This window comes from Terrapene carolina, unplaced genomic scaffold (genome assembly GCF_002925995.2).
Source record: "Terrapene carolina triunguis isolate 2854851 unplaced genomic scaffold, T_m_triunguis-2.0 Scaffold638, whole genome shotgun sequence".
In the NCBI taxonomy this organism is placed as follows: Eukaryota; Metazoa; Chordata; order Testudines; family Emydidae; genus Terrapene; species Terrapene triunguis.
In genome coordinates this window covers 305,137-332,473 of record NW_020664989.1, presented here as the reverse complement: position 1 = coordinate 332,473, position 27,337 = coordinate 305,137, and the positions used below count along the sequence as shown (strand labels likewise).

The 27,337-nt window shown below is 48.5% G+C and overlaps 2 non-coding genes and 1 pseudogene across 2 annotated transcripts; all 3 read left to right on the top strand.

Annotated features, from left to right (window-relative positions):
* The window catches only part of LOC112124981, a 573,457-nt pseudogene that overhangs the window by 261,499 nt on the left and 284,621 nt on the right, over window positions 1–27,337 (top strand).
* Window positions 2,920–2,991, top strand: TRNAC-GCA. The gene has a single exon. It is a non-coding gene; the product is annotated as a tRNA-Cys (tRNA).
* On the top strand, window positions 19,776–19,848 carry TRNAV-GAC. The gene has a single exon. It is a non-coding gene; the product is annotated as a tRNA-Val (tRNA).

Below are 27,337 nucleotides of genomic sequence, written 5' to 3'. Positions count from 1 at the left end.
AGCCTCAGCCTCCCCAGCTGGGACTCCTGGGAGCAACAGGAGGCCCGGGGACAGGAATTCTTTGCCCATCCCCCGGCTCTTTAACAACCGGTTCTTGCGAACCAGTGAGAACCGGCTCCAGCTCACCACTGCTCTCAGGGATCCTTCTACACTGAGACTGGGCAGATGACTCACTTCAAATCCAGCTAGCCCAGTCGGTAGAGCATGATGCTTTTAATCCCATTGTCATAAATTCAAGCCCCATGGTGGGCAGTAGTGACAGCCCTTAGGTGTCACTATTCTGCTAATAGTCACAGCCCAAAATGAAATAAACTCTATGATCTTAGGCAGGTAATGTTTCTTCCTCTCTCTGAGCTTCAGTAAAACATGAAGAGAGAACAAACTGACATTTGCATCCTCTGTTAAGAGAGGATTTTCTCCTCTTCCAATCTACCCCAGGCAAGAAGAGGAGATAATAAATAGGATGATGGTCAATTGTTCTCCGTGTCCACTGAAGGTAGGACAAGAAGTAATGGGCTTAATCTGCAACCAGGCAGATTCACATTAGATATTGGGAAAAGCTTTCTAACTCTAAGGATAGTTAAGCTCTGGAATAGGCTCCCAAGGGTATCTGTGCTTGGAGGTTTTTAAAAACAGGTTGAACTAACCTCTGTCAACTATAATCTACATATACTTGGTACCATAGACAACCTGCTCTGGCTCCCTCCTTCTGACTGGGCCGACTGTTGGGGGCACTTGACCCCACATGTCCCCCCGACACATCGCCTCTGCTTGGCCCTGCCTCAGCAGAGAGGGATGGACTTAGCGACCTCTCTAGGTCCCTTGCAGCCGTACATCTCTATAATGGTATACCATAGCAATATAATATAAACAACAACAAAAGTGAAAGCACAACAATATAACAGCTAACAATTCAGCATGAAATGACATTCCACAGCACAAAGTGACAATACGTAGGAGTGCAAAGCCCTACAATTCAGCACAATGCAAATGAACGTGCCACATGGCAAAATGATGCCCTGCAAAAGAGCTCAGCTCAAACCAACACAACACAAGCCAGTGCAAAAATGATAGAACGTGAAACAATGCATCAGAGTGCAAAGTGACATTATGCAAAACAGCTCAGCGTGGAACAACGACACAGCACAAAACCACACAATAGAATCATACAGAAAGGTGGGGCAGGGAGGGACCCCGAGATTCAGGACCAAGTATCCCTAGGCCATCCCTGACAGGTGTTTGCATAACCCCTTCTTAAAATCCTCCAATGAAGGAGAGTCTGCAACTTCCCATTGGGACCTCTGCCATGCATCGACAACGCTTGGCTTGTGATTAAGGGCCAGGCTGGGACTCAGAAAATTTGGATTCAGTTCCCAATTTAGCCCCATTATTTTCTGTGCAAACATGGACAAATTACATCACATCTTTGAGCCTCAGTTTCCCCATCTGTAAAATGGGAACCACCCTCCCACACTTTGTCTATTTTGCCTGTGAGCTCTTGGCAGCAAGGACTCTCTCTCTCACTATGAGTTGTACAACACCTAGCAGAATCAGGGCCCCCACCCTCGGCTGTGGTCTCTGCAGTGCACCCACTCTTGGATGGGGTATCTGCAGGGGGATTAAAGGGATGGGCTAACCATCACACTTCATGTCTCAAATTGCTCTGTGGCTGGGGGTTCAGGAGGGACTTTTCCCATGTAATAACGCATGGAAAGGGTCATTGTGCAGTCGGTGGGGAAGGGGTTAGAGTTTCCTTTACTATTTCTGGCATTGGCCACTTCCACAGACAGGATATCTGCTGGGGGAGGGGAAATACAAGGCTTAATGGGACCATGGATCTGATCAGATGAGTCCGGGGGGTGGCACTTATCTTGGGCGACACGTCTCCCAAAGCGACCGGCACAAACACCCCTCCAGCAGTGACTCCTAGGTGAGGGGGACCTGGGGGGTTTCTGTGCACAACCGCCTGCAGGCTCTGCCCACACGGCTCCCATTGGCTGCAGTTCCCAGCCAATGGGAGCTGCAGAGTTGGCACTAGGGATGGGGCAGCATGTGGAAACGCACCCCCCAGGGGATGCAGGGACATGCCGGCAACTTCTGGAAGTGGCGTGGCATGGAGGGATGGAGGCAGAGTGGGCAGGGAGCCACCTTAGTCCTGCTGTCATGTGTCTGCACACCCGTCTGGGGGGAGGGAAATTAATTATTTTGACCACTGGGCAGCAGAAACTTCTCTGAAACTATAAGTCATGGTATTAAGGGCCTGGCTACTGAAGAAACAGTACACCATTGAAAATGTGCCTGGCACTGCTAAACTTTTTAACCAAACACAAATAAAATGTACTAAACTAATTTCAGGAGACGATATTAAGGCAAAGAAAGAAACAATTTCTTAAAGAAATTATTTGTACTGCTTAGCAGAGTTACAAAGAAACTACCATAACAATTCACTAGAGAACATTAAAAAACAAAGAGAAAGAAAGTTGCCTAACCTTATTAGTAATAAACATCTAATTGGCATTTCCCTTAGAGTATAATATAACAATAGTGAATTGGCAATGTGCCAAATGATTAAAACAAATTCCCTGTTAGGACCAGTCACAGTCTGGGGTCACTGACACTGCATCCTAACTGAGGTACATGTTATTCAAAACAGTCTTGTTCACTGTCCAGTTACCCATATTGAATGCAGACACAGCAATATTCGATAAATTGGTTACTGTCCATTCAGCAGGTTATTTCCTACTTATTTATAATTATTGAAGATGCCCTAAGCTGATGGGAGCGCCCTCTCCCATCTGTGTAGTTAATCCACCTCCCCGAGAGGTGACAGCTATGTCAGTGGGAGAAGCTATGCCGGAGGGTGTGTAAGCTGTTGTGTTTACATGTATATATAAAGTTTTAATGAAACATGATTGTCATGGGGGTATAGCTCAGTGGTAGAGTGTTTGACTGCAGATCAAGTGGTCCTTGGTTTAAATCCAAGTGCCCCCTTAGAAACCTGATTCTATAACAAAAATTGTTGCATATCCATTTCCATTATCTTAGTTCCACTGAATGGGGATGCTTGAAATGAATGGAAAAAACTCAATGTTTTCCTGTGCAAATGCATAAAAACCTAGCAAACATGCCCTCAGTTGAAATCAGTTTCAATCCTCTAAGTGTCTTGTTTATGTTTTCATCAATTAAACAAAGGTATAATATCAATACACATTTGCAGGTCCTTGGTCTCCATGGGCTACAATGTTCAGAAGAACAAGAACCACGTCCACTTGGGAGGAATGGACTAGTTTGTATTACATTTGGTAAGTAAGTTGCCATTGGGACTGAAAACTCTACTGGAGGTGGACAGGAACCTCTTACAAAAATAAAATAACCAGGATTTACCAAACTCCCTGTTACACATTCAAACCTCTCTTTGTGCGCACAATATAAATTGGGTCTCTAATATATGGCAACCTTCCTCCCTCACTCTCACAGAGCTTGGGAGACAGACCTGTCCTCGCTTACAGACAGCCCTCCAACCTGAAGCAAATACTCACCAGCAACCACACACCACAGAACAAAAACACTAACCCAGGAACCTATCCTTGCAACAAAGCCTGATGCCAACTCTGTCCACATATCTATTCAAGTGACACCATCATAGGACCTAATCATATCAGCCACACTATCAGAGGCTCGTTCACCTGCACATCTACCAATGTGATATATGCCATCATATGCCAGCAATGCCCCTCTGCCATGTACATTGGCCAAACCAGACAGTCTCTACGCAAAAGAATAAATGGACACAAATCTGACATCAGGAATCATAACATTCAAAAACCAGTAGGAGAACACTTCAACCTCTCTGGCCATTCAGTAACAGATTTAAAGGTGGCAATTTTGCAACAGAAAAGCTTCAAAAACAGACTCCAATGAGAAACTGCTGAACTTGAATTGATATGCAAACTAAATACTATCAATTTAGGCTTAAATAGAGACTGGGAATGGCTGAGCCATTACACACATTGAATCTAGTTCCCCCATGTTAAGTATCCTCACAACTTATTGTCAAACTGTCTTAAATGGGCTATCTTGATTATCACTACAAAAGTTTTTTTTCTCCTCCTGACAACAGTTCACCTTAATTAATTAGCCTCTTAGAGTTGGTTGGGCAACTCCCACCTTTTCATGTTCTCTGTATGTATATATATCTCCTCACTATATGTTCCATCCAATTGCATCCGATGAAGTGGGTTGTAGCCTATGAAAGCTTATGCTCAAATAAATGTGTTAGTCTAAGTACTCCTGTTCTTTTTCCTTTAACACAGATCGTTGTTCCTTGTAACTTTCAGATGCATTCAAATGGCAGCTGTTTAAAGGTCATGTGCTTCTAGTTCATAATCAGGAGCAGAGTCTCTGTAAGTTTACCAACCGTAGAGCTGGTTGTGTCTGCATCTAAGTAACTGCAGAGTTAGGCTAGGTCTACACTACGGGGGGGGGGGTGTCGACCTAAGAAACGCAACTTCAGCTACATGAATAGCGTAGCTGAAGTTGCGTATTTTAGGTCGACTTACCTGGCTGTGAGGATGGTGGCGAGTCGACCGCTGCCGCTCCGCCGTCGACTCCGCTTCCGCTTCTTGCCGTGGTGGATTTCCGGAGTCAACGGCAGAGCGATCAGGGATCGATTTTATCGTGTCTTCACTAGATGAGATAAGTCGATCCCCAATAGATCGATTGCTACCCGCCGATCCGGCGGGTAGTGAAGACATGCCCTTAGTGTAGTACCAGATAGTTAATTGCACAGTCTTACTTCTCTAGTCTCACTTTCTGGTCTCATTAATCAATTGCGTAGAAACAGCAAGGGTTTCGTGGTTTTGTTTTTTGCTTTTTTCTCCCTTCATTTTCTCCTAAGGAATGTGTGATCTGGAGCATGTTATTTTAAGATCCCTGTGGGTCAGGATAATACCATCTCCTTAAAAATGGTGGGGAAGTGGCCTGTTTACAAAAACTCTTTTATTTTAGATTATACAAAGCAGTTTAACCTTTAAATGTGCCACTGCCAGACATGAGCACAATAGAAACTTTAAGTTACTGTGCATAAAATCAGCTATTCTTGATGGGGCCAGGATCAATTAATTAACAAAGAAATAAACTCTTGGGAAGTAGCTGTAATTTGTCCCCAAGCCTTTCTTTGTTCTCATATGCTATCAGGGATTCTCTTCTAGAGGGTAGAGTTAAGGTTACCCGAGCATGTACCGTCGCTCTGTATTCCCCGTTTTTCCAGAGTTTGAGTTTTACTCAACTCAATGTTCTGCAAGGGTAAGAGATATTCACAGCCAAAGTTAACGCTGTGTTAACAAAGGCTGTTGTTAGTGACAAATAATGAGACTAATCCGTCATTGCGGTAATTCCACTGACTTCAATGTACTCTTTCCCCATTTCAAGTTCCAAAAAAATAACCAAATTAAAACAACCTTGAGAACTAAAACGCTGTCAGAAAGTGGAAATTTTAGTAGCTCAAATAATTCAGTTTCTTCTGTGTCTTGTGCATCTGTAAAAGGCACAACACATTATTTTATAAGCATATCTTTCAGAACTTTTTAAAATAGAATGTAGTACATTAACTGTATCAAGTGGGTTGTTCAATACAATGAGGTTTTCGTGCATTGCCCAAAACATATTTTTCACACTATTTAAATGAACACAACTCATTGAACATAAAACATTTTTATTTCATGCTGTGAAGTGTGTCGGTAGCTCAAATTAATAGGTTTATTTTCTCTCTCTCTCTGTGTGAGGCAGAACAAATTAATTTAGCGATGCTGAAAATGTTCCCTTCTCCTCCAGAACTGCCTCGGAATCTCCTTCCCTTTGTATATTAATCTGCTCCTGTGTCTCTCTGAGGAAAATATTGTTTCTATTAAAAAAACATTTTTTTAATAAAAGGGACTGAGACAGAATGGCCACATGATGGTGACCCAACATCAGGAATGCAAAGCAACAGGCTTCTGGTTTGCACATTGATGGTGACAAGGGATTGAAGTCAACTCCCCTCTTTTCACAGACATATTTGTTTAATTCTCTGAGGCCAAACATAAGTTTAAATGAATTTCCAGGGCTGAAAAAAGGGGACTTTGTGTCTGATTTCACTTGCCCACCAATGCAGTGTTTAGTGGTATAAATAGAACTGTGGGCTGGACAGGGAATGGAGACAGACCTTGAGCTGCCCGGAAGCAAACCCTGGTTTCCCAGCTACAATTGGACATGCTGCACATCTGCAGTGATGGTGTAAATAGCCCAGCATGGCCCTTTTGGGGTTTTGTGCCTGGCACAGTGGTGCTGGTAGAAGTGCTGTTGTCATAAATGACTGCACGGTGCTATGGCATGAGGCCCACACAACCTATGGCAATGGAGGGCTCATTCCACTCCCAGTTGTGATGCAGGGAGAACAGGAGTTAGTTTCACATGCCTATTTTCATGCTGTAATCTGGGGCACCCTGCTCTGCGGGAGGGATCCCAGCAGCTTAGACTCAGGGCTGGAACAGTCCCCTGATTTAGGCAGTGGCCGCATGGTTTCCAACACTCAGATGTCTTAGACAATCTGTCTCTCTCAAAGCCTCAGGCCCCAGGGAAGGCTCCTGCACTGCCTCAGCTCCTTTCACACTCTCTAGAGAGGAGCAGCAGCCAGGGATCGGGTTAAATTGTGGGGTGCTAGGTGAGTGGCAGAGGCTTTTGGAGCTGAAAATTTGCCTGAGACCTCAAGGAAACAGTGTAAGGTAGGATTCCAGGCATCTCTGTGAAAGTAGCAGAACAGGGTTTATTTGGGATGGGAAGTGAATTGAGAGTGTCTCAGGGGTGTGTAGAGTTGTATTGCTCTGGTTAGAAACTGTGGCTAGAAGTCAGTCTACACAGGAAGTGGGATTCAAACCTGAGCTGGAAAAACCCATGGGATTTTTAGTCTAACACCTTAAACACTCGGCCATCACAGCTGTGACCCCATTGAAGCTGCAGTGCCAGAGAAACTGATAAATAATGACAATGCCAGGGCTTGAAGTCATCTGAAATACGGAATTCAAACAGCAAACCTGCCTCCAAAAGCACAGAGGGAATTTGGGGTCTATTATCTTTGCTTAGCCTCGTGCAGTAGCACAGAGAGCACTTTTAGAGGTTTCCCCTTTAAATAACTGGGGAAAGGGAAAGAATTCTTAGGTTCTAGCTTGATTTGAAGGAGGACGTCTGGACCATAGGGCCATGGACTTGGCTTTGCTAGAGAAACAAGTGACACATGGAACCAGGGTAAGAAAAATGTTTCCTGGACTCAGTAATTGAGCCCCTGGAATAGCAGCAGTATCAAGTACTGGAAATGTCTCACCGGAGGAGTTGAGCATTGGTGGTTCAGTAGCCATAGGCGTGTGCACGGGGTGTGCTGGGTGTGCACAGGCACACCCTAATGCAGGGGTGGGGAAATGGCTTGGCCTGCCAGTTTGTCCTTCCGAACGAAACTTATCTGTTAAGGTCCCTTTTTTGTATAACTTCCTCATAAACAGAGCAGAAGTTCTTGGCCAGTCCTTGTAAGTGCTTGTTCAAGACACAGAGAGCCTCTGCACTGGGGCAGGGGTGCAGAAGGTGGTCAGGGGGTTGGTGATTACCTCGGGCGACGCAGCTCTCAAAGTGACCGGCACACACTCCCCTCCGGCAGTGGCTCTTAGGCAGTGGGATCCGGGGGGGCAGCTGTGGAGTTTGCACTCGGGGCCACAGGGATATGCCAGCCACTTCCAGGAGCAGTGCGGCATGGAGGGAGGGGGGCAGAGGGGGCAGGGAGCCTCCTTAGCGCTGCTGGCAAGTCTCCATGTGTTGCTTGGGGAGGCATCAGGTTTCCATGGGCTGTCTGGTGCAGGGGTAGTGTCAGAGGGGGCTCGGGCCACCCCTTTGCCTCTTCTCTCCAGACTCCTGGCCCATCTTGCTGGATGACAGGGATTTTAGGGTGCAGCAGCACAGGGAGCAGGAAGGGTGAACCACAGCAGCTGCCTCCCCCACATGCGGGAAAATGGCTTGACCTGCTGGCCCCGTGGACTAAGTCACCAGGCCTCCAGCTTGCCCCATTCGACCCAACGGGTTGATCTTGTGGCCAGAATTATTTGCAGTTGGGATTTCCCCCCAACAGTACCCCACAGGGGTTCAGGGTCATCTCCAGCACAGGCCACACAGGAAGGCTTAATTCTTGAGCTGCAGCACATGCTGGGTAGGCTTAAGGCTGGGCTCCCCATGGCAGGAGAGAAAAAGAAGACTCGGCCCCTGGAGGGGCAGGCTAGGGCTTCCTGGATCCCATTTGCTCACAGCCAGCACCCCACCCCCACTCCCAAGTCGTCAATGGTGCCCCCAGGTCGGCCAGAAAGGAGCAGCGGTTTTCACTCCACCAAGTCCACTTATGGCTTACAGGCAACTCCCAAGCCCACCACAGCACACCATCTTGGCCAGAAAGGAGCCCACTCAGCCTCACCATTTCTTCTTTTCCTTCCACCCAGAACCCCGCTTCTCCTGGTCTGCAAGTAGCCATCTCAGGCATGCCAACAGGCATGCACAGGGATCTATCTCCCAAAAGCCAACCACATCTCCATGGGTTTGACCCTCAGAAGGGCAGGCGGGGGCTTCCTGGATCCCAGTTGCTCACCCCCAGCCCACACCCGCCTCTAAAGACATCAATCACGCCGCCAGGTTGGCCACAAAGGAACAGCCATTCTCCACCTGGACTCAGCTTTGCTTGTTTTCCTTTCACCCAGAACCCGCCTTCTTCTCCTGGACTGCAAGTAGCCATCCCTGGGATGCCAAGAGGTAGGCACAGGATTCTACCTCCCAGCAGCCAATTCCACCTCCCCAGGCTTGGCAGAACGAATGGTCGTGCTCTACTATCCCCACTTAGCTGCACAGCTTCTTCCCTGCCTTCCTCAGCTTGACTTTCCTCTATGGCCCCATTCCTGTCTTACTTCCTCCTTTTGCAAGTCATGCAAAGGAGGCCAGCAGGAAGTGACAGCCTCTATAGTCCAACCTCCAAGGGCAGAGGAGGCCAATCCACAAGCCTCCAAAAGGTGACACGGCTAACTCCTCTAGGTTCTCCAGACTGACGCCAAAGCGCTTTCTCTGCTGATGTCACCTTTTGTCATGCAGGGGTTGGAGTTATCCCAGGGATAGGCCAATAGCAAAAGGAGGAGTGCCTTCCTGGACAGCAAGGGGATTTGACAAAAGGAAGCCAGCATGTTTCTGAACTAGGGGCCTTTTGTATGTTAGGGAAACATGATAACCATTACACTACAGAAACTCCATCCACTGGGCTGGTGCTCATCCTGGAACACACCGATGGGCAAACCTAGAGAAAGTGGTGGCAGCCCTTCGATGGGTCAGCTGGTAGAGCAGAGGACTGGAGTCGGTGCTCAGAAAGTCATCCTTACGTCGCCCTTGTGATTCTTGCTTGAAGGACAGTTTCTTTTTCTTCCCCTGGCTACAAGAGCAAGAGAATGAAAGGTCAGGTGGGCCAACTCGGTGCAGAAGCCCATGCTGTCTTTTCCTGCTGCATAGCCTGAAATGAGGGACTTGTGGCAGTTAAAGGCACTGCTTCACTTTCAGAAAACAGCCCACAGGGGGATAGAAGAGCATGCCAAAGCCTGGGATTGAACAAGGGACCTTTAGTCTAGCACTCTCCCAACTGAACTACTTCAGCAGCTACTAGGTTTCTTTTTGGCCTGCTGCTTTTCTGTCTGGGATGTTTTTCTCTGCTGTGGTACAGAAAAAGGCTGTCATTGCGAGCAGCCCATGAAGGCAAGATTAACTATTGCCTTCCTTGCTCAGCTTTACTTGCTTCCTCGCCCTATTCCTGCCTTAGTTCCTGGGTTACCTGAAGGTGACAGGAGCACAGTGGTACAAAGAGGAAGTTGAGCAGCTAGACCCAGTGGCAAAAGTCCTGCCACCACTTGCCACCTCACTTTCTTCTTCCAGCTTTACATATTGGCCACCAGGAACTTGGTCCCCAGCAGTGTGACGGAAGAGAGCCACCCTCACCTTGAAGCTCCAGCTCATTAAACCATATCTTCAATCGATGATGGCCAATGAGACACCGGCATCGCTTGCTATTTTAGCACTTGAAAATGCCATTGGCCAATCTTTGGATCTCCCTAATGCTGCGCTTCAGTTCTTGAGGGCAAAGGTGAGAAAAGCAACCTTTGAACTAAAGGACTATGGTTAACATTCTAACGCTGTCTCTTAGGGCTTGTCTTCACTACCCGCCTGGATTGGCGGGTAGAAATCGATCTCTCGGGGATCGAATTATCGCGTCTTGTCTGGACGCGACAATCGATCCCCGAATCGACGCGCGTATTCCACCAGCCCAGGTAGGAGTAAGCGCCGTCAATGGGGGAGCTGTGGCGGTTGATTTGCCGCCATCCTCACAGCGGGGTAAGTCGGATCAGATACGTCGAATTCAGCTACGCTATTTGCATAGCTGAATTTGCGTATCTTAAATTGATCCCCCCCCCCCACACACACACAATGTAGACCTAGCCTTACTGTAACACTATTTAATACTGGTCCACTCTGTGTTGGTGAGAGTTTGATTTCTAGATATTAGTACATTTCAGTAACTGTTAAAATTAAAAAGTTTCTATATACTTAGAGGAAATGAATTTGTTTTATTTGCTTATATATGACATGAATAAATACAGGTTTACAGATCCTAGCATGCAAATTTATCATCTTATATGACAGAGAAAATCATGCATCCAAACAGTATATCAAAATCATGAAATGAGCTAAAATGCAATGAAAAATAAGATATTCAAAAAATTAACATATAGGGGGGTGGGCACCGAAGACACATCAGACCCTGTCAGGGAGAACAGGAGTTAATTTCACATGCCTATTTTCAGGTTGTGGCAACTTGCTCTGTGGAAGGGATTCTGGTAGCCCACACTTAGGCTGGAACAGGTCCCTGATTTAGGGGGGGCTGCATGGTTTACAGCACTCTGATTTATCAGACAATCTGTCTCTCCCAAAGCCTCAGATCTGCGTCCCCATAATGCTCCTGCACTGCCTCCTCTCCTTTCACATTCTATGGAAAGGAGCAGCATCAAGGGTTAGGGATTAGCCATAGGGCACTACATGGGTGGCAGAGGCTTCAGGAGCCCAGAGTATTTGCCTGTCTGGGGCATTTTGGCTGAGACCTCAGGGACACATTGTGAGGCAGAATCCCAGGTATCTGTATGAAAGGAGCATAAGGACGTAAGAAAGGCCAGATTGTGTCAGACTGGGTCCATCTAGCCCAGTATCCTGTCTTCCCATAGTGGCCAAAGCCAGGTGCTTCAGCGGGAATGAACAGAACAGGTAATCATCAAGTGATCTATCCCCTGTCACCCATTCCCAGCTCCTGGCAAACAGACACTAGGGACACCATCCCTATCCATCCTGGCTCATAGCATATCCTCTGTGAATTGATCTAGCTCTTTTTTTGAACGCTGTTATAGTCTTGGCCTTCACAACATCCTCAGGCAAGGAGTTCCATAGGCTGACTGTGCGTTGTGTGAAAAAATACTTCCTTTTGTTTGTTTTAAATGTGCTGCCTATTAATTTCATTTGAAGACCCCTAGTTCTTGTCTTATGAGAAGGAATAAGTAACACTTCCTTATTTACTTTCTCCACACCAGTCATGATTTTATAGACCTCTATCATATTCCCCCTTAGTCATCTTTTTTTCAAGCTGAAAAGTCCCAGTCTTATTATTCTCTCCTCATATGGCAGACGCTCCGTACCCCTTTTCTGAACCTTTTCCAATTCCAATACATCTTTTTTAAGATGGGGCAACCATATCTGCATGCAGTATTCAAGATGTGGGCATACCATGGATTTATATAGTGGCAATAAGATTTTATCTCTTATTATCTATCCCTTTCTTAATGATTCCCAACATTCTGTTTGCTTTTTTGACTGCCGCTGCACACTGAGTGGATGTTTTCAGAGAACTATCCACAGTGACTCCAAGATCTATTTCTTGAGTTGCAACAGCTATTTTACATCCCATCATGTTCCCTCCCCTCTTTCTTTATGCTGCTGTTGTTATTTCATGGATTGTCTGGGATGGGAAAAAAGCTGAGTTCACTCCAGGTGGAGGGGAGAAAGAACAGTGAAAATCTCAGGACCCAACCCCTGCTACTAGGATCACTGAGGTGCTGGGAATCTGCATGGGAAAGGAACTGTGTGAATTGTCAAAGTGGGGAATGAATAAGAATCTACAACAAGATCCACCTCATTAACCACTGACATAGGATAATGCTGCTGCAGATAGAAGGGAAACCGGGAGCGATTCTTTGCTGTTCAGCCATGGAAACAGTGACCCACCTGCACCGCAGTGAATGTGCTGGGGAAAGCTGGACTTTACAGGCAGGTGGAAATAGCAGATCCTAAAAATACCTGGAGCTCCCCACACCACTTCTGCCACCAGCGTCAGGTGTTAAGCTGCTCACAGCATCCCCCACCACCATTACCTTCCAGCAGGGGATTGCAGCACCCCCACCCAATGCAGGGGAGAGGCCTGATTGTATCTCTGCACCCTGAGTCCAGGGCATGCACTCTCTCTGCCCCACACATCGAATCTGGCCCTGCTGTGAAGTGACCCCAATGAACCACCAGCCTCCAGAACAGCAGGTTTGGCCCTCAGAACAGGGAACATGTCCCCCATGCTACTTATAGGCCACTGGATGCTCTGGAAACAGGAGGGCTCTGAGTGTATCCTATAGTACACACAGCCCATTTGGGGCTGTAGCTCAGTGGTAGAGCACATGCTTTGCATGTATGAGGCCCTGGGTTCAATCTCCAGGTACTTATTTTCACCCTGCTGCTTTGCTCATGCCCAGAGGGGATATGGCCCAGCAGTCTCCCTGTGTGCCTTTCAATCCTGCCCAGTAAGGGGCAAGTGCCAATTGCATAGAAGGTCTGTGGGGGGTTCTGCTCCTAAATCACCTGGGTACTTTTAAGATTCCCACCCACTGTGTTGTTTGGGACAATGGTAGATAAGAAGGGAGAATCTGCAGCACTGGAGGGAAAGGTCCCATCTGCACAGACTGAGAGGCAAGGAAACAGAGGGGCAGTCAGTGCGCAGAGAGGAGAGAGGTCAGTGATTTACACCCAACAGGGGACATTGTCTTTTTGAGGCGAGTGCAGCTTGCTTGGGATGGTGCTGACGATGGATAGAAAAAAGGCTGGAGTCAATGACAGATGAGACCATAGAAGGGGATGGGGAATGGCAGCCCCACAGAAGGTCCTGGGTGCTCAGATGCCCCAGTTATAGGCACCCTGGGCTGTCGTAGAGAGAGAAAAGACAAAGAGGGACCCAGCCCCCCACAGTGATCCCATGGAGAAGAACCTGGTTGGGAGTGGGGTGAAGGTTCCCTCTGGACAAAGGGGAGCTGAAATCCCTCAGTGTCCTGGAATTTAAGTCATGCAAGCTTCTAACCCTCCACGGGGTGTGGGCTGAGGTGCAGCAGCAGAAGGTTGGACTGGATAGGGGTGGCAGGTTTGTATAATTTTTGGTGGTGCCCAGAATGAGACCAAGTCCTGCCCCCCCCCCACACACACACACACCTGCCTAAGGCTCTGAGAGAGAGTTTGGGTGCAGGGTCTGGGCTCAGTCAGGGTGTTGGGGTGCAGGAGTGGATGTGGGGGGCAGGCTCTTGGAGAGAGTTTGGGTGCGGGTGTGGGGGCTGGGTTGGGAGTGCAGGAGAGGGTGAGGGGTGCAGCATTTACCTCAGGCATCTCCTAAAAGCATCCTGCACCCCACTCTGGCAGCAGCCCAAAAGTGGGAGGGCCGAGGGCGTCTCTGCGCACCGCTGCCTGCAGACTCCACCCCCGCAGCTCCCATTGCCACAGTTGGCAGAGTTGGCACTCGGGGCAGGGGCAGCGCGTGGAGACCCCTCCACCCCAGGGGCTGCAGGGAAGTGCCAGCCACTTCCAGGAGTGGTGTGCCACACGGAGTGAGGGCAGGCAGGAAGCTGCCTTAGCCCCCCTGTGCTGCTGGTGGTGGTGGCAGGGGTTCCCGGGCCCCTTTAAATTGCCCAAGGGTGGCAGGCGGGACCGGGGGGACACTCCCAAGGGCCTAACATTGCTTTGCACAATGATAAATCTTGGAACAGGATAGTAATGAAATGGCAGCAGAACCTAAGCAATTAAAAGCCTCCAGATTCTTGTGTGTGCCCTGACTCCGAATGGAAACTGTAATTTGATTTGCTTTGTGTCTGCGGCCGGTAAAATATCAGGACAAAGTCATCCCAGTGATTGTGATAGTGGGTTTGAGGAGGCTTTGGTCTTATGAAAATGTAACTAGCATGTTATATTTTTAAAGGTAGCTTCCCCAAGCAATCCCAAGTTGTTCTTCCCACAGCTGGCTGATGGTGGATCTCCCCAATCTGGGGGAATCTCTCTGGGCCCCACTGTTAGTTCTCCATCTTTTCTCCCCCTAACCATGCACACCACTCCCCTCCCCATCAATGTTTTAGAGCGACCCCTCCCTCCCTTTATGGGATTCAGACTCTCTGTGACAGAGACTGACTGGGGCTCCTCTCTGCATGGCCCCAGTGGGGAAGGAAAGGCTGGGGGGGAGAAGATGGGCAGAAGGAGTCAAATGGGGCTAAACCAGAATAGAAGAGATTTTCTTCCTGTTAAAATATACTGGAATATCATCACTGAAAAGCCGCATCTTGAGTTAGGATTGATGCATCAGCCTTTCAATTACCAGGCAAAGCTGTGAACCACAGAGACTGATAACTGCCTACTTCCCAGCTTTGTCTAAGAAGCACCTGTAGTGGTGCAACTAGTTAGTATAAAGGGGAATACTGCTGGGATTATGAGTTTAAGCCTTATTTGGAGCACTGGTTTCTATTATCTGTGTAGTTTCCCCAACTTGCTTTGCCAATTTTACATGGAAAGTGCCATACTAGGGAAAGGAGAGTAAGTTTTAAACTCTAAAATGTGGAAGTGGGTGCATAGCTTAGAAACATCCAACCTGTGCTGCCATTAGTTCTAGTAGATTATTCACTGGCAGGGTGAATTGATTTAATTGCTGCTGAGAAAGCTGCCAGGACAGGTCTCTGGGCACAGATCTCCTTGCTTCTTCCAGCACATGCCTGGCTCCTTCCCTGCCCCAGTCACTGCTATTGGAGGGTCCTATATGCACTGAGCCTAAAACTTTTTCCAGGCCTTCTTACTGGAGTTGGCAGTGCGTCAGTCTCAGAATCTGAAGGTCCTAAATTCAAACCTCAGAGAAGGCAATGGTTTTTGCTCCCTGCTTCAGATTTTCTAAAGGAAATAAGAGAAAAGAAACTATAGGAGAGTGGTTTCTAGACACCCTCCCACCCCATCTAACACACACACACAGACTTTTCTAAGGCATTAACTTTTCCTTCTCTATGGAGTTTGTATTCTCCATAGAGCAAAATAAAACAAAAACATGCAAGTCTAAGCCTCATACAGTATGAAACTCAATACAGATAAAATCTCACCCTCAGAGATCTTCCAATAAGCTTCTTTAGCAGACTAGACTTATTTCTAGTTTGGGATCAATCTTTTCGCCTGGTATAATCCTTGTTCCAGCTCAGGTGGTAGCTAAAGGATCTCTCATGACTGCAGCCACCTTTCTTTTGTTCCACCCCTTATATAGCATTGGTACAAGGCAGGAATCTTTTGTCTCTCTCCTGGAAAAGCCCCAGGTTTAAGATGGATTCATGTACCAGGTGACATGGTCACATGTCCTGTGAGACCCCCAAGCCTTCATTCTTCCTGGCCTGACTCACAGATGGTGCAGGACAGAGCCATCTACAGTCAATTGTCCTGGTTAATGGGAGCCATCAAGATGCCAAACCACTATTAATGGCCCACGCTTTGCATAATTACAACAGGACCTCAGAGTTATATTTCTAGTTTCAGGTAGAAGAATGATAGGTTCATACAAATAGGATAAACACACACGGTAGATCATAAGCTTTGTAATGATACCTTACAAGAAACCTTTTGCATGAAGCATATTCCAGTTATATTATATTCACACTTATTAGCATATTTTCATAAAATCATATGGAGTGCAACGTCACAGCAGGGAAAGGGTTTTAGTGCAGCACCTGGGAGCAGTTGACTTTCATGTTCAGGCTGTGGTATGAGTTCCTCCAGGTTTCTTGTAAGCACACAGGGCCCTTAGCGGGTGCTCTCGATACAGGAAAGACCCAGATACGATAAAGTGATGGGGACTGCATTTTCCTTTTTTATTTTTGTATTTCCAATGACATTTCTGTTTGTGATTTCGTTTTGCTTTTTATAACTGTGTTTTCTCCTGGATTTGATATTTAACTAAAAAAGAATAAGCCCTCGGGGCGCCAGATGGAGGAGCAGGCTGGGGCTAGGACTGCTAAGAGAGCGAGAGTAGCAGGTTTTCTGTATTGTTTCTGGCCCTCTTTTTCTTGACTAGTTTCTCTTCTGCACTTAATTTGCCTTTCTTGCTTGTGAGCCTAAGGAGCTCAGTTGGTAGAACATCAAACTTTTAATCTGAGGGTCCAGGGTTCAAGTCCCTGGTTAAAAAGAGGGACACTTTCTCCCTGTGATATCTCCAAAAGGACTCTCTTTGGCTTCAGATTTTCCTTTTCAGGACTTGGCCTTTCCTAGGAAGGGCCCTTTACTGCCTGGGACTGAAGGTGCTACTTCCTCACTTGTCCACTGGCCTCGCAATCTGGAGGAAGAAAGGCCTCTGGGCCTGCAGCAAGCGCTGTGTGCTGACCTTCTGGGCAAATGCAGGGCTGGCCAGAGAGGCATAGAATCATAGAATCATAGAATATCAGGGTTGGAAGGGACCTCAGGAGGTCATCTAGTCCAACCCCCTGCTCAAAGCAGGACCAATTCCCAACTAAATCATCCCAGCCAGGGCTTTGTCAAGCTGGGCCTTAAAAACCTCCAAGGAAGGAGACTCCACCACCTCCCTAGGTAACGCATTCCAGTGCTTCACCACCCTCCTAGTGAAATAGTGTTTCCTAATATCCAACCTAGACCTCTCCCACTGCAACTTGAGACCATTGCTCCTTGTTCTGTCATCTGCCACCATTGAGAACAGCTGAGTTTCATCCTCTTTGGAACCCCCCTTCAGGTAGTTGAAGGCTGCTATCAAATCCCCCCTCATTCTTCTCTTCTGGAGACTAAACAATCTCAGTTCCCTCAGCCTCTCCTCATAAGTCATGCGCTCCAGACCCCTAATCATTTTTGTTGCCCTCCGCTGGACTCTTTCCAATTTTTCCACATCCTTCTTGTAGTGTGGGGCCCAAAACTGGACACAGTACTCCAGATGAGGCCTCACTAATGTCGAATAAAGGGGAATGATCATGTCCCTTGATCTGCTGGCAATGCCCCTACTTATACAGCCCAAAATGCCATTAGCCTTCTTGGCAACAAGAGCACACTGTTGACTCATATTCAGCTTCTCATCCACTGTGACCCCTAGGTCCTTTTCTGCAGAACTGCTACCTAGCCATTCGGTCCCTAGTCTGTAGCTGTGCATGGGATTCTTCCGTCGTAGGTGCAGGACTCTGCACTTGTCCTTGTTGAACCTCATCAGGTTTCTTTTGGCCCAATCCTCTAATTTGTCTAGGTCCCTCTGTATCCGATCCCTACCCTCTAGTGTATCTACCACGCCTCCTAGTTTAGTGTCATCGGCAAACTTGCTGAGAGTGCAGTCCACACCATCCTCCAGATCATTAATAAAGATATTAAACAAAACCGGCCCCAGGACCGACCCTTGGGGCACTCCGCTTGAAACTGGCTGCCAACTAGACATGGAGCCATTGATCACTACCCGTTGAGCCCGACGATCTAGCCAGCTTTCTATCCACCTTACAGTCCATTCATCCAGCCAGCCCATACTTCTTTAACTTGGCAGCAAGAATACTGTGGGAGACCATATCAAAAGCTTTGCTAAAGTCAAGGAATAACACATCCACTGCTTTCCCCTCATCCACAGACCCAGTTATCTCATCATAGAAGGCATGTTCCCACTGGGTCCTCCCTGCCAGAAAAAATTGTCCCCACAGAGTCCTCTCTGCCAGAAGGCAACAGTGATCAAAGGGTCCCCAGCTGGTCCCATGGTGTAAGGCAGGGCCGGCTCCAGGTGCTTGGGGTGGCCACTCCAGAGAGGGGCGGCAGGTCCAGCGATTCCTCCCTCACTCCCGCTGCTTTTTTTTTTTTTTTGGCTGCTTGGGGCGGCCAAAACCCTGGATCCGGCCCTGGTGTAAGGGCCAACACTCAGGGCTTTGAATTCTGCAATTGAAGTTCAAGTCTTAGTGGGATCTTTGGGTGCCAGCTAACCATACTGGGATTTCTAAAGCTTCGTCTTGCTTTCTCAATTGACATGGTAGCCTGTCTTTTGCCCGCCAGCTGTTGTGACTTGAGCACAAGAGGGGACGTTTGATCCAGAAGGCTGGCCGTGCCTGGAGTCCTGTAGATAGGGATCCGAGATGCATTTCCTCTGAGTCCTGAAGCTGGGCTGCAGCCTGGCCTAGGAGGCAGCCCTATTGGTTGACCTACTGGCCCAAAGTCACTTGGGTACTGTTGGTGTTCCCCAGGAATGCTGAAGGGCGGGCCTAAGGGAGGGAGGCTTAATATTCCTCCCGATCAGTCAGGGCGGAAGAGGAGGGCTGCAAGAGTGGGCACATTGATGAGCTGGGCCTTTTAGCATTCGGTTGGGGACGAGGTGGGGAATGTGAACTGGGAGAAGTGGTTGCTGGCCTGTAAGGAATGGCTCAGCCGGTGGCGTAACTGGATCTTATCATTAGCCTACAAAGTTGTGATGCTCAAGACCTATCTTTTGGCTTTGGGGAATTTCCTCAGCCATTTATTTCCCCCTGCTCCACGACGGCTGCTGAGACCGAACATGATGGCCTTACACTTCTTGTGGGGCAATAGGATGTCCCTACCAAGTCAGGAGAAGTGTGGCTTTTCTGCCGTATTAGAAGGGGGGTTGGGCCTGGTGGGCTTTGAAGCCTTTTGCGGATCTACTTTTTTGTTTTTCAATTTTCAGCGGGTGGCTGAGCTGCAGGTCAGGTCAGGCCCGAGGGGAATGGCAGAGCAACCACAAAGCATGCAATTGACTCTTCAGATATGGCCATATTTTTTTTTACCCCTCTGGGTGCAGCACCGGGTATGGGATGGCCGATGATGGCGGAAGGGGGAGGAAATTAGGAAGGCCCTCCTCTAGTGTTCTTCTACTCCCACCTTACATCCTACAGGATTTTCAGTGCATGGCTAGGTGGAAGGTGCTTGCAGGATGGCTTCATCCGCAACAGTGGCCACCCTCACAGCAGTGGTGGCCACAGCAGCGAGGCCCCCCCTTCGGCTCAGTCTGAACAGAGGTCAATGTACCACTGGGTGAGACAAGCCAATTTTAGGGAGCTTCCTCTGAAGGTGAGCCACTGTCTCCAGAACTTACTGACAGGAGCTTTAAAGTATTTGCAAATGTGCACGGCCGGCATGTGCAGAGCAAAGGCTGCCCAGGGGCACTGTGTCAGGCACTGGCACCGCTTGAGACAATGGACCACCTTCAGCCACCAGGTAACCCAGGATCTAAGGCAGGAATGGGGCGAGGAAGCAAGTCAAGCTGAGCAAGGCAGGCAAAAATTCATCTTGCCTTCATGGGCGCTCGCAATGATGCCCATTTTGTGTGCCATGGTTGACAAAAACATGCCAGACAGAGAAGCAGGAGGCCAAAAAAGTGCCCTTCAGGTGCTGAAGTAGCTCAGTTGGGAGAGTGTTAAACTGACGCTCTAGAGATCCCTGGTTCAATCCCAGACTTTGGCATGGTCTTTGGTCCCTTTGTGTGCGGCGGTAGGCTGTTTTCTGGAAGCGCAGCAGTGCCTTTACCCGCCATGAGTCCCTCATTTCGGGCTCCCAAGCAAGAAAAGACAGTGTGGACTGTGCGAGTTGGCCCATCTGACCTTTCTTTCTTCTCTTGCTCTTTCTCCTCCAAGCTGGAGGCAGAAGGGTGACATAAGGATGACTTCCTGAGTGCTGGCTCCAGTCCTTTGCTCTACCAGCTGACCTATAAAAGGGCTGCCACCACTTTCTCCAGGTTCACCCATCTGTGTGTTCAAAATGGAGAGGGGTAACTAGTGGTGTTCCCCAATGGTCAGTCCTAGGACCAATCCTATTCAACTTATTCATAAATGATCTGGAGAAAGGGGTAAACAGTGAGGTGGCAAAGTTTGCAGACGATACTAAACTGCTCAAGAGAGTTAAGACCAATGCGGACTGTGAAGAACTTCAAAGACATCCCACAAAACTAAGTGACTGAGCAACAAAATGGCAAATAAAATTTAATGTGGATAAATGTAAAGTAATGCACATTGGAAAAAATAACCCTAACTATACATACAATATGATGGGGGCTAATTTAGCTACAACTAATCAGGAAAGAGATCTTGAAGTCATCATGGATAGTTCTCTGAAGACGACCACGCAATGTGCAGCGACAGTCAAAAAAGCAAACAGGATGTTAGGAATCATTAAAAAAAGGTTAGAGAATAAGATGCAGAATATCTTATTGACCTTATATAAATCCATGGTACACCCACATCTTGAATTCTGCATACAGATGTGGTCTCCTCATTTCAAAAAAGATATACTGGCATTAAAAAAGGTTCAGAGAAGGGCAACTAAAATGATTAGAGTTTGGAACAGGTTCCATATGAGGAGAGATTAAAGAGACTAGGACTTTTCAGCTTGGAAAAGAGGAGACTAAGGGGGGATATGATAGAGGTATATAAAATCATGAGTGGTGTGGAGAAAGTGAATGAGGAAAAGTTATTTACTTGTTCCCATAATATAAGTAGGGGCCACCAAATGAAATTAATGCACAGCAGGTTTAAAACAGATAAAAGAAGGTTCTTCTTCACACAGCATTAATTTATCTGCAAAAAGAAAGAGGAGTACTTGTGGCACTTGGTCCCTTGTGGCACCTTAGAGACTAACAAATTTATTTGAGCATAAGCAGGGACCAACCCTGGCTCCCACCCCACTGTGCTTTTGCCCACAGCCCTTATACAATCATTCCCTGGGGGGCCCCACAAATATGTTTGACGCTGGGCCAACAAAAAGTTAATCCGGCTGTCAAGGTTAGGGGTCTATTACAGGGGTGGGTGGGTGGGGTCAATGGCCTGCAAAGTGCAGCAGGTCGGACTAGATGATCACACTGGTCCCTTCTGACCTTAAAGGCTCTGAGTCTAAAAGGGAGAGGGAAGTAAAGGAAATTTTTTTAAAAATAAACCAAACATTGTAATACAAGGATGAGTCCAACAGCTCACCATATAGTCCCGCCCCTTTCTTCCTCCACTGTGTGTTTAATGACCTGCTGGGATTTGGGACATTGATTCTCTCATTCCATTGATAAACTGATACAATGTGACTGAAATTAAACCAATTCCCAGCAGAGAAAACATGACATCACTATATTGGCTGGGAATTGAACCCAGGTCAACTGTTTGAAAGGCAGCTATGCCCACCACTATATCACCAATGCACCTGGCAAAAGTATCTCTCCTATGTGCCACTTATGCTTGCCAAATGACTCACCCCCACAGAGCTAAGGAGCTGGCTGGAGAGGCTGGAGGCAGCCTGTCAGCTGTGAGCAGAGACAGGCTCCCAGAGTGACTGACAGATGGGGACATGGGCTCTACATTCCAGGCTGCAGTAGCCAGGGCCGGCACCAGCCTTCCAAGCAGGTGCTTGGGGTGACAATCTGCAAGGGGCGGCAGTCCGTGTGTTTTTGCCCCCAAGCAGTGCGCTGAATTGCCGCCGCGGACGGCGGGGGCAGTTCATGCGCCTTTAGGGTGGCACGCGCGTTTCCACAGCGTCGGCAATTCGGCGGCAGCTTCTATGTTCAGCTGCCCGCGGCAGCAATTCGGTGGCAGCTTCTGTCTTCCAGCTGAAGACAGAAGCTGCCGCCGAATTGCTGACGCCGCGGAAACGCGTGTGACGCTGTAATGGCACATGGACTGTCCCCGCTGTCTGCAGCGGCAATTCGGCGCACTGCTTAGGGTGGCAAAAACAATAGAGCTGGCCCTGGCGGTAGCTCCAACCCCACTTCTGCCCTCAGAGAAGGGAAATGAAAATCAATTACCATAATGGCAAATTTTACTCCAGAAGGAAGGAGACAGCTCCATTTAAAGCACATTTTGTGTTGATTTGTGCTATGTACAGATGGTTTTGTTGCTGCTGATGCCAATCCTTGGGCTCTGCCCGGATAAGGAACAACTGAGGCTGTCACTCAAGTGAAGAAGGGAGATGATTTTTTTGACAGGGACGGCTGCCTCGTCTTAAGGGTTTTTGTCGGTCACCTTCTAATCTAGTGTGTGCTTGGTACATGCAGGCAGCCCCCGCTCCTGGGTCTCTCCCGAGGAAATAAAGTTTCTACACAAAATACCAAAGCTTTTCACCGAAAGGAGGAAAAGGAAATGGCCACAAGATGGAGCAAGGACATAAGGAATGTAACACAACCCCGTTCTTAGGGGTAATCCATTATTTTTTGTCAAGGTCCAAAATTGTTGGTCAAGGTCTAGTCAAGGTCCAGACTCCAGTGTAAATAATAATAATAAATAACAATAATGATGATAATAATAAGTAAATAAAAAGATTTTGGGGTCCATTCAAAAGCGATTTGGCCCACCGTCTGCCTATTGATTACCCCGCATTGTCTCTGAGAGGTGATTTATCTCCACTCTCTTGGATTTGAAGAGCTGGTTAGTGTTTACCCTTGGTATCTCACCAGGCTGAACAAGCCATGTTATCGATGGTGACACTAGGATTGAAGGATTGAAGGATTATATCGTATTATAAAAAACTGGAAATAAAGATGTCGTCTGAACATGAGTGTTCTGTAATGAAGGCTGGTTCCCTCAGTTGAGTTCCGAATGCTCTGCTAGAAATGCCCCCTGGGACCTCGGCTCTTCCCAGCAGGAGTGAAAGGAGAAACCCCCAGCACTGCACTTAGCTCCAGACTGAATCATTGGGGTGGGGAATTGACTTCTTTGCTGCTGAGAACGGAGCCAGGGCAGTTCTCTGGGAATGAAGGTTCCCAGCCTGACCCAGCTGCTTCATTGCCCCCTGGGGCCCTGCAGGCTTAGACTGTTCCTGAGGACAGGCAGCTGCTCAGGGAGCTTTCCTGGTGTCGCTGGCAGTGCAGGAATATCCCACTCTAAGGGCCTGAGTTCAGCCATCAGGAAAGGCAGCAGCTTTGCTCCCTTCTTCTAAACAGAGGTCCAAGGCCGTGGTTCTCAGCCAGGGGTCCAGAGCCCCCTGGGGGGCAGCGAGCTGGTTTCGGGTAGGGGGCGGGGAGAAATATACCAGAAAGCAGGGCCAGTATTAGACTCGCTGGGGCTCAGGGCAGAAATCTGAAATCTGAGCCCTTCCGCCTGGGACTGAAGCCAAAGCCTGTTAACTTCGTGGGGGCCCCTGTGTTGTGGGGCCATGAACAATCGCTCTGCTGGCTACCCCCTAACGACAGCCCTGGCTTTTAATCTACTGGACGTGCAGAAAAGCAGTTGTTGGGGCACAGGTGGCTGTGGAGTTTTTATACCATGTTGGGGGGGACACAGAAAGAAAAAGGTCGGGAACCCCTGCTCCAGGGAATCCCGGAGAATAAGGACTCAATCCGATCTCTGCTGCAAACTCTCATGATTTTGCCTTGAGTCTCAGGAGAGTTATTGTTTTCCTTAAAGCCCCAGCTCCTGGAGTCAAGTGGAGATGTGATGATTTCAGCCTTCGCTCTTAAAGAAATAGTACGTTTCTAGCCCTTGTGGCTGTGGAGAAAGATTCAAAATGTCACCCCAGTGCGCCCTAAAGGCTCATCAAGCAGAAAGCAAATAAAAAGATCCCCAAATCTATTATTTTTACAGAATCTCATGATTTTAAAGCCAATCTCATGATTTTTGTGAGCCTGACTCAGGGTTTTTGAACATTTGGGGTTGGCCGTACTGCAAACTGACTGCTGGGCACCTTTCTTCACATCCAGTGCACCCAGACTTTTCTAAAGCATTAACTCTGCCTTCTCCTTCATGCCGCTTTAATGCAGCTGGGAATCCCAATTCCTAGAAGTGCTTTTCCACAGACATTGAATTCCCCACAGGGCTGAGTTCCCACAGGGCTGATCCGGGGGATCATAACCTCACATCACCCCTGTGTGATGCCCAGTGACCCTGCAGGGACAGCAGCTCCATGCTGGGCTCTAGGGCACCCCAAAGCATTTGGAAGGAGGGGGCAGAGGCGTGGGGTGACCTCAGGCAGCTCCCAGTCAGTGGTGCAGTGGGGGTGCTAAGGCAGGCTTCCTGCCTGTCCTGGCACTGCAGACTGTGCTGCACCCTGGAAGCGACCAGCAGCAGGTCTATCTCCTAAGTGGAAGTGCACAAGTGGCTCCGTGTGGTTCTTGCCCGCAGGCATCACCACCCCCCCCAGCTCCCATTGGCCAGGTTGGGGGCAGCTTGCAGAGCCCCGTGGCCCCCCCACCTAGGACCCACACCTGCTGCTGGCCACTTCTGGCGTGCACAGTGGTGTCAGAACAGGTGGGGACTAGCCTGCCTTAGCTGGGCAGCACCGCCGACGGGACTTTTAAGGGCTTGATTGGTGATGCTGACCAGAGCCACCGCGACCCAGTGCCTTACATTCTGCAGTTTGAAAACCACTGCTCTATGGGATACAGACTGTGTGACACAGACTGACCAGGGTTCATCTCTGCATGTTCCCAATGGGGAAGGAAAGAACCTGAGGGGGAAGGAAGAAGATAGGCAGAAGGAGTCAAATGAGGCTAGACCAGAATACAGGAGATTTTCTGCCTCTTCAAATGTACTGGATTCTCATCACTTAAAAAAACCTCTAACTTCAGTTGGGTTTAAACCATCAGCATGTCTATCAGCATCCAAAGTTGTTAACAACAGACACAGGTAACTGCCTACTTCCCAAGTTTGCCTACAAAGCACCTACAGGGGTGCAACTGGTTAGTGCAGGGTGGAATACTGCTGGGGTCATGAGTTCAGCTTCACCCAGCACATTGGTTTTCATTAGCCATGTAGCTTCCCCCATTTGTCTAATTCACATGGAAAGTGCCATACTAGGGTCATGAGAGTAAATTCTAAACTCTGAAATGCGGAGTGTCACAGAGTGTGGGGGAGTCAGGGCCCTGCACCCTCACTTCCTGTGATTCACCATGACTCTCAGCCAGCCAGTAAAACAGAAGGTTTATGAGACAACAGGAACACAGTCCCAAGCAGGGCTTGTAGGTACAACCAGGACCCTTCAGCCAAGTCCCTCTGGGGGGCAAGGAGCTTAGACCCCAGACTTGGGGTTCCCTGCCTCTTCCCAGCCAGCCCAAAACTGAAAAACCCTCTCCAGCCAACTCACTCCCCTCCCCCCGGCTCCTCCTCTCCCTTTGTCCAGTTTCCAGGGCAAAGGTGTCACCTGGCCCCACCCCCCTCCTGGCTCAGGTTACAGGCTCAGGTATTGTCCCTCAAATAAAGTCATCCCCTGCCATCACATCCCCAATGCTGACAGTCCCAGTTAGACTAGACGACATTCCCAGGTCAATCCACCCCGCTCCCTACTGCATCACAGCAGAGGTTGGCCCATAGATTGGGATAAGGATGGGTTTGAAGAGAGAAAGCTCTAAGAGTATAAAACCAGTCTCCAGGGGCAGGTATGATAACTTCATAACAGGGAGCCATTTGTGGGAGGGGGTTTCACTTCCTCTATTAAATGTACTGAGAGGTATTTTAAGCTGAAGATAACGCCATGCTTAACAGTTGACTGGCACGTCCTGGGTTAAAGAAAGAAAGGGACTTGGGGTTAATAGTCTGAAGTATTTGTGTTACCAACCCTGTCATGGTCTGATCCCAATTCAGTTTAGAGGAGCTTTGTACTTTGCTGTGTGGAACGCACAGACTCCTGGAGAGCAGTCGCAGCTTTTCCATGGCAGAGAGCCTGGCCCTTAGGAGACTTTCTTGAGTTGCTGTTTTGAAGCAATTCAATAAAATAACGGTGGAGCTACAACGTCCGGTCCAAAATTTCAGCCTCCAGGAGCAAAAATGCTATTTTAGGATCTAAACAGGAGGCTCCCAGCACTAGGACACCTGACCAGAGAGCTCAGTGGGGGGCGTAACAGCTGCTGACTCTGAGGGTCCTGGGTTAAATCCACTGGCAGGTCGAAGCATTTCAATTTATTTGATCGATAATGAGTAAGGTGACAAATTAATCACAGGTATTTTTAGTAAAATCATGGACAGGTCATGGGCAAGAAACAAAAAATCACTGTGACCTGTCCATGACTTATCCCATAAATACCCCTCATTCAATCTTGGAGAGAGGAGCTCAGGGGGTCCGTGGCTCCAGCTGTGGGGGAGAGGGAGTGTGGGGGGGCATGTGGCACCAGCTACTGTGGGAGAAGCCCCAAGGGCCCACTGACACTCCAGCTCCTGCCGGGGGGGGGGAAGCCCCAGGGGGCCAGCCACTGCTCCAGCCATCCTAGGAGCGCTTTCTGGGGACCACTGAGCTGCGGCTGCTTCTGCCACCTCCGGGACTGCTGCTCAGGGGGTCCCGGGGCCAGCTGCTTGAGTGGCCCTGGAGTCAGCCACAGTGGCCACTGCAGAAGTCACAGAGATCACGGGAAGTCTCAGAATCTGTGACTTCTGTGACCTCCATGACAGACATGGATTCCTAATAATCAGACAAATCCCTCCATGCTGCGACTGCCGTTCCTGGAAGAGAAGAACAGAAAGTGAAGAGAGAAGGAAAATGAGAGACTCCCTGTCACCTCTCTCCCCTGCTCCCTCCCCACTTGTATTCTATAATCCCATCCCACTGGGTTCCCTGTGCCGGTGCCATGGGGGTGACACTAGAGTTCTGGGGATTTTGGGGGGGGGGAAGGGAGCTCTTCACTTCTCAACAATTCACACAAATTTGTCTTTGGGCTGAAATTTCTCCTGCGGGGCCTCTCAGTCAGAGCTGTACCCCACCCCCTTTAGTGTGGGGGGGTGTAAATTGTGGAGGAGGCAGAGAAGTCTCCCATACGGGGTCATATTGTTCTGGTGACTGGTTCTGACCTGGGTCACATGTCCTCTGACACAGGATCATCTGCAGAACATGGAAGCTCTGGCTCTTCCTAAATGCTGTAGAGTGTGAGTTCCTGGGAAAGGGCAGGTGGAGAGGGAGCAAGAGGAGAAAGGCAGAGACATTGGAGAAGAGAAATGGAGGGAGAAGAAAGAGACAGAGAACACAGAGAGACAATAAATGATTGAAGCAGAACAGG